This window comes from Saccoglossus kowalevskii, chromosome 5 (assembly GCF_978046115.1).
Source record: "Saccoglossus kowalevskii chromosome 5, keSacKowa6.1, whole genome shotgun sequence".
NCBI classification, from domain to species: Eukaryota; Metazoa; Hemichordata; class Enteropneusta; family Harrimaniidae; genus Saccoglossus; species Saccoglossus kowalevskii.
Window position 1 is genome coordinate 12,054,723 of NC_140645.1, and position 8,377 is coordinate 12,063,099.

An 8,377-nucleotide genomic window follows, 5' to 3' on the forward strand; every position below is an offset into this window, starting at 1 on the left:
ATAAATAGAATTAAGCCGTCGCTGTATGAAAATCACACAACAACTTTCTTTTATCTCATTGAAAGCCTTGCAAAAAAGAGAACTGCATGATTTGAATGTTACTAGCCCGAAAGATTATGAAATTAAATCTGACGGTAAATAATGAAATCAAGCACTTGCATACAGGCAGGCAGGAAAACAAGAATGGCACGGTGATATTGTGCAGACAAGTACTCTCAAAGTGGAAACTAATTAATTAAGAACAACAGAATTAAAAAAAATAACCATTACCAGAGCATGTGTTAACAATAGACAATTTAATTTCAGCCTGAAGTCACAATGATTGCAATCATTCATTGTGAACATATAATTTTCCCGAAATACAATGCACTGACAATTTTACAATAAGACAAAACATCCTGAAATTAGAAAAATCAACACAAATTCTAACAAGTAATTGATTATGGATAGTTGGACTTCTATCAATTACTCAACATGCATGATCAATGTGGAAAAATTGAACTTCAACATTTTGTAATAATAATAAACTAATCTTTACCTTTGCGATAAACTGTACAGATTGAACAACTCAAATTAAAACATTCTTTTCCCAACAATAGTTTAACGATATTTCAACGGGAAACTAATTTGAATATCATGGGGCATGTCGAGAATACTTTGAATTATCCCAGTCTGGTTAATTTATTTTGTGACGACATTTTTAATGTAGCTCGCAAATGTTATCTTGATTCAATTTAGAATAGTAGGCGAGATGAATACAATTATTCCCCTGGCAAATAATTTCATCCATACGTTGCAGCCAAGACCACACCTGCTTCACGACCTTACTGCTTATGGATGAGTCGATGATTTTTTTGCTGTTTTTATGAAAATAAAACAAAAAAGAATTATTATTCTGTAAAAAATCTGTCATGGACGGATTGTGCATACTACATAAGTGAATTGGGACAAAATATCATAATTATTATGGAAGAAATATGGAAATATGTGCTCACTCATATCACCTGATATTACTTCGTAGTTAACATGAGGTTCATTTATATTGTTCTTAAAGACATGACTGTGTCGTGTACTAACGACTCCCGTTATTCATTAGGTTTTGTTTTCAAAGATTTTTCTTGTACTGAAAATTATTCTACACGGCCTAAATAAAACGATCTGTGGTTTTCTACTTTCATTAGATGTCAATATGTGACTACATTTAGTCCGCAAGATTAAGCTTTTATTTGGAAGACAAGATGTATTTGGAAGACAATATACAATGTAGAAGATATAATGTTAGATAGCATTGCAGAAATAGATGATGTGATTGCTAAATGTGTGAGACAGTGTGAGACCTGCTTATTGCAAATGAGAGGGCCGCCTACAGAACTCACACTGGACAGGGGTTCTTTCTCTGCTAGAATATGATAGACAAGACAATAATACTTGAAATGAAATATACCTCTCAAAATAAATACAAGAAATACAGCACAGAATAATACAATGATTGAAGTTACTAAAATAGGGTATTGCGTAGGGAAGTGTACATTGGTGATAATAGGTGGAAATAGGTGACAGTCAATAGATTCTGCAACACAACGACGAAGAAATAAAGGGATCTTGTTTGCAATACGCTGGTATCCCAAAGAGCACCGGTGAAAGCAGGGGATAGCAGAAAAGTCTCACAGAATGATGATTGAAGCCTTGTCTCACAATATCGCAACAGAAACACACAGGGTACACAGTACTAATGATGGATTAAACTGTTCTCAGTTTGTCTAATTTATAGGCATGAATGACCCAGATTCAGGGACACAACCTGGGTGTCCACATAGACCAATCAACATGTGCTCTCGCTAGCAGCTGTGTCACGTAGGAAATTCAGTAAATCTTAAAGATCTTTGGTCGCATCTTGTTGTCCAGCTAACAAGGCGTAAGCCAGTTTCAATCAATTTACTATTCCCCGACAAACTCTCAAGATAGTGAAACATGCAGAGTATTTGGTGTCTATCTTATAAAATAACAGCAACAACATCAAAAATGATGTGGAGATTTTAGTCTAACCTTGTTGCCTGTTTATCAATCACCGACCAGACCAAGTATCAAGATAGCAAAGTGAAACTTATTGCATTGCGTCGTAAAGCACAGAACGAACGACTTCACAACCCTAATATGAATTACAATGAGCTGTTAACATTGTTACACCTTGTGAAATAGTTTTAACACTTCTATGGTTCACCGTTCATTGCTAGCAAGAATCATGGTGCCTTGAAATGTTTGGTGTATTTAAGTTGCCAGCTAGCCGAATGAAGTCTTGGAAATAAATTTTATTGTGGTACAAAATTGTATGAAATCGATGGGGGGGTGATGCAACTGAAAGAAGTGGTGCCCAGAACATTGAATGCAGAGACATGGAGAGCTTTGTACATTGCCACAGCTGAGCATAGCCAAAACTGTACAGTGAACTTCGACTGCAATAAGTGGGATGATTTGTCTAACATACCACAGTATTAGAACATTTAGTTACAAAAGATCACATGTTGTTACTTGTCACCAACTGCAAAATAATTGAACTGCCACACCAAATTTGTTCCTGCGTTGAACTTATCTTTTTGCGTATAGAGTTTCTGATGTTTGCCATACTGCACTTAAGATTTCTTATTATACATCTAGCCTAAACAAATTTAGCTGTGGTGAAATTGACCAAACAATCTCAGTAAGTTCAAGTAGAGAGCCGTGTTAACAGAGGCTTTTGTTTAAACAACATTTGGTGGTTCGTTCTTCAGATATGACTAAAAGACTTGCAAATCCTAGTCGAATCGTTTATGGACGCCTAAATAAAACAATTGATATATTGGTGTCATTAGTCCATTCTCCAGTCATGGATGTCAATTAATTTGTACACTCATCATTTAATGACATCAATATGAAGACATTTATTGACATATTTAAAGCACAATATCACCAAGTCATTTTTAAATCACACTTCACGTGCATTGAAAAACAAATGTTGTTAATTAAGTTCCTTGTGTTAAACATAGAACGTTAATAAGCAAACCCGACTCTGATGAATTTCTTAACGAGCAAACTTAGAAATAACTTTGGCAAATAAATGAATATGCCAAAAAATTGGGATACCGGAAATTTATTCAATAATACTGGTTTTGGGGTACGTTCACTCGGAGAATTTATAGTGTTCAGCACACAGGAACACCAATATATTCCCGTTTTTGAAGAGTACTTAAAAGTTGTGTGTTTCAAGAGTTTTGACATAGAAGTGTTTTTATGTAACGTAATTTAGAAAGCAGTACACTGCAGGTTGGCTGGAAACTGTAAGTGTAACTGGAGTGTGTGAGCTACTCCACTAGTTAAGATGTCGATTGGTTGATAAATATCGCGCACTTTTAATCTGAATATGATAATTGTCCAAGCAATGAATGACAGTTGTGTTTGTTTTTTTCTCGTGTGTTGGGTCAACTGACACATGCGATGGTAAAGAAAGTGTAGAAGCCTGATTATTATTCATGACGTTGAAATATTTTCAGACGATAAATTTTGTAATAATAATAACAAGGGGGACCAATTGTGGTCAGTGCGCTAAAGCAATGACCCTAACAACATCCAACAAAATAAACAAAACCAATACAATTTGCATTTGTATCCCTCATTAGTATTTCGGTTATATATATCAAATCTATGATTCTTTTAAACAACATTACAAGTTAAAAAATGTCAAAGACGAATCTATAAATACCGTGATTTTTTTATGAAATTTATATATATTAGTTAAAATCTAATGATACAAAAAAGATAAATCCTTTTTAATTTTATATTGTTGATGTACTTTTCAAGAACATTAATACATTTAGTCATTATTCATCTTTGAACTTTAGATTGGAAATAATAGAACATCTGCATTTAGATTATGAGCCGATAGTTTCTATTTTACTGTTCCACAGTTTTAATTTTTCACATCTCTGTAGCAATATACTACTAATTCCTATCTATTAGGTATGTATTTTCAAGCTCATCCGATATTCTTGACCCTGTAGTGCGCATGAAACCTGTTTAAAGAGTCACTGTGTTTTTTACAACTTATAAACCAAAGGTTTTCTGCAGAACAACATTAACATTCAACGCTTATCAGCAGATGTCACGAGTACTAGCTACATAAAATATAACAGTCCGATTTCATTCATACTTGTATTCGACCATTCTCGAGGTGTGGTACAAGTGTTCTACTAGTTTCCTAGATATTCCTTTACAAATATGGCTTGACATGATGTTGCTATCAGTAGTTTTAGATATGGCTTGTCCGACTGTTATCAAACGCTCACGAATTGTTTGTGATACGATATGATATAGCAAAATGTTGGCTATATGTTGTTAACATGAGTTGTACTGTTCGGAAGATTACATATTTACTGCAGTTTTCCAATTAGTGTTGTTTCAGTATTATATAGGTTATCACTGTATGTAATTTAAATACATGGTAATGAACATCATAGAGTATAGCGAACTACATCATGTTTGTTATGTACATAACGTACCTGACACCCACGGGGAGAATCAAATATTGTGAGCGGAATGGAATGGTGGCTACACTTCAGATGACGTTGTTATTTGATGAGCGGAATAGTTCTATAAAAAACAGAAGGACGATATTTTGAGGACATTCCACCAACCAAGTCTATTCTCCCTTTGCACGCTTTATCTGTCGTTAGAAAGCAGAATGTCAAAGATTAATAGTCGGACTTAATATCGTGGCGTTTAAGGTCCATACATTTAGATGACAACAAATACAACATCAGTGCTAAGAGGACGTGGAATAATCGTATTATTGTTGTGTGTTGGCAGCAAATATTACTTGCCCAACAAGTCATAATCGACTCCGAAAAACCATAAGAACTGATTTACTGAAAGTGTGATGAACATTCTGTGTTAGTGGTGATCAAAACACTGTTGCTGAACTACACCAGCTCTTTGGCCTTCGTGGTAAGAAAAATTAAGTGGATATATTGTAGATAATATGATACTCAAAATGGTCCAGCTTAGATAACCATGGAAGAACCCGAAATGCATCGGATGAACGTCACTTTCGTTTGTACAAAACACCAACATCGAGGACTTTATTCTACTTTGGCGTCAATTAAATTCCAACTCTATAAGCAAAAAAATCAAATAGGTATAAATAATCCGGTGAATAATTAAACATAGACGCCTGGTAGAGTGGAGTAAATATTCTGTACAACATCTGAAACAACTCCGTCAGATCGGTAAAATCAACAAAACCATTCACTGATTGCCGCGGCTATTAACGCATTGTACATAGCTGTTTTACCGCTACTAGCGCGGTAGATGTCTTGTAAATTCACTCCTTCACCCATTTACTACAATTAAACAATATGTTTAACAACACAAACACGGATATGAAATGTATCTTTTAATTTCAATCATTAATTTTACCAGCACCAAATTCTGTGTTTATTCAGCTCTAGGCATGGCAGAAACTCGAATATTGCTGTTGATTTTTCTGGTTGCCACAACCATGGTTTTCTCTGGTGAAATCCGGACTACATCTTCGCAGTCAGATGACATTCAAATTAATGATAATCGTCAAATTGAGGAGAACAACCATGACAGTGAAATGAACAAGAGATATTGTCCACCACGTTGTTAAGCAGAATTGCGACAGTTTCGCATACAGTAAATGAAAAAAATGTTATCTGCAAAATAAATGTGTATATTTTCACTCATCGAGATAATACTTATTCTTAGTACAAACCGTGTAGCCGTGCTTTCACATTTTTGACACAAACTAACTACGGTTAGGACCATTGGAAACTAGGGCGATGGCAGAGGAAATAAAACACTACTGCGCTCACCGACCCCGCAGTTAAAAGTTAGAAAAATTAATCAAATTTCGAGAGAGAAAAACCCATATGTGTTTCCAGACTGTATTACGAGCTCAACATAAAAGATTAAAAAATAGTAAACAAAGTTGTGAAAAACCAGTGTAAAGTTGGTAGATTTGATTGTAAATGTTAGGTAAACCCAAACCCAGAACTTGAATCTTCGAAAAATAACTCAGAAGTAGATTGAAAACAAGCCCAGTATATGTGAACAGACCATTTTATCCGAAAATATATACAAGTTAATAATAGCGGGCAAAGTTGTGTAAAATGATTGCAAAGTTGCCAGCTTTGCTAGGAAATTTGACCTAAGTGGTTGTAAATTCGAAACTAGTTGTTGAAACTTCAAAAAAGCGACAAAAATCTAGTCATGGAACCTCAAATAGCGGAATTGTCGTCTGAAGCAAGTAGAGGTAAATGGGCAAATCAGAATAGTATGAAAAATTTTAGATTTGGTTTTAAATGTTCCGTAAGTGCTCTTCCTAGCAAACCCCATACTTGAATGTTAAAATAAGTACTCAAAATTTGATTGAATGCAAGCTCGATATACATAAATACGAACCGAATGTATAACAAACTAAGAAATAGCGTTCAAAATTATGTAAAGTAATTTGGGCAAATCAGAATAGTATGAAAAATGTTAATATCCAAAAGACTTTGTAAATTTGCACGTATTGTCAATAAAATCTTGCTGCATTTAGACAATAAAGCTGGCACTAATCTGTTGCAAAGATCAAGTAAAGGTGTCGAAAGTAATGGGAATGTTGGTAGATTTGGTTTTAAATGTTCCGTAAGTGCTCTTCCTACCAAACCCCATACTTGAATGTTAAAATAATTACTCAAAATGTGATTGAATGCAAGCTCGATATACCTAAATACGAACCGAATGTATAACAAACTAAGAAATAGCGTTCAAAATTATGTAAAGCAATTGCGAAGTTGCTAGCTTTGCTGTAAATTTGACCTAAATGGTTGTGTTTTCGAAACTAGTAGCAAAATGTTTAAAAAACGACAAAAACTACCTGGTCACCCTTTTTGATTACTCTAGATCGAGTATACTTACCCATTTTGTGTTTACATATTTCCAAATGTTTGGTCTACAACACAACAATCGTGAATTATTGGTGAAGGAAGTACAAGACGCTGGGTAAGTATCGCCCAGTTACGTCTTTCTCGTGGATAGCAAAACTATTACCAATTTCGTTACATAAAATTAGTATGAAGTGAAACCTTTATGACTATGCAATATCGATGTTATGTTCTTTCGTTTTTATTAGCAAGTATAATAGTACTCCAAAGCGTGTAATGGGTCAAACTGTGTCTTCGTTTTATTAATCTTGTTTTGTAGGAGAAAAAATAAAATTAGTTTAACGAATGCAGTCGCAGAACACCGAATATTTACGTCGATGTCGAAATCAACCACTTCGTATTTACTGTGCCTACGCCTGAATCAACGCTATAACATGATGTAATACTTGGTGATAACAATATAATTTGTAACTAATATATACATTATTACTTTTATATTGCAGTTATGATGTTGTAAAGGTATGTGAATAGATTGAAAACACCGCTAGGAATAGACAACTAAAAAGGTAATGTCAACGGAAAATTAGATGGCTGTGTTACTGTACATGTGCTCACGCTCTCAGCTTGAATATTTTATTTCACCATTCTCGCGTTTTCACATAATACTAAAATTAATTACTCGTCACACACATGTCATATATGTATGCACTAAATATTGTACATTTTATCTTAGAAGGCGTCTTCCTCAATATTTATGATTTTTTTGTTTTTTCTTACGCAGAAAAAAGTGGCGACCCGCCCAATTGTCAGTACACTCTGCCTGTAACTGTGTTATCATTTGTCCGAGCTGTCTTGCCCATGAGTGTAAAAGGTGAATACTGGCCAGTTAGTAAAGTAATTTGAAACATTGAGTCTTATATAGTAATACATGTATAAAGGTAACTTTTTGCACCGTGTGGGATATACTTTCCTGCTGTTATATTATCAATTATACAATGTGCCTCTTAGTAATTATGGCAATTTGTTGTTTCTTCTAGCTGGATGCATACCATGTAATCAATCAAGAGTTTTGTACCACTGTATGTGATAGTATGTTGACGTCGCAAGGTTTCTAAAATGTATCTATGAGAGTGATTTTGTTTTCGATATTGAAATTTATGTCTTGTATGTTACCTGGCGTTTGCCTTTAATAGAAATAAACAATTATTTGAATATTTACGTTTGTTTGATATGAACTATTGGACTGTACAGTAGGTAGGTAGATAGCCACGACTCTAAATGAATGTTTCCCGGGACTGAAGACGAGTAATTTTCAACAAAAACAATCGTTTTGAGACATGACACGAACAAAATCGGGAATACAAATTTAACTGTTCATATTAACTGTGCAAAATATCGTATTCCTGTAGAGCACTTTCTCTAGACCAATCTGATTCATGACAACCGGTGAATTG

The 8,377-nt window shown here is 34.4% G+C and overlaps 1 long non-coding RNA gene across 1 annotated transcript; it reads left to right on the forward strand.

The window, feature by feature from the left end:
* Positions 1-7,737: 7,737 nt before the first annotated feature.
* LOC146745499 (uncharacterized) lies at positions 7,738-8,135 on the forward strand. The gene is made up of 2 exons (XR_014929493.1): positions 7,738-7,794; positions 7,961-8,135. It is a non-coding gene; the product is annotated as an uncharacterized LOC146745499 (long non-coding RNA).
* The last annotated feature ends 242 nt before the right edge of the window (positions 8,136-8,377 follow it).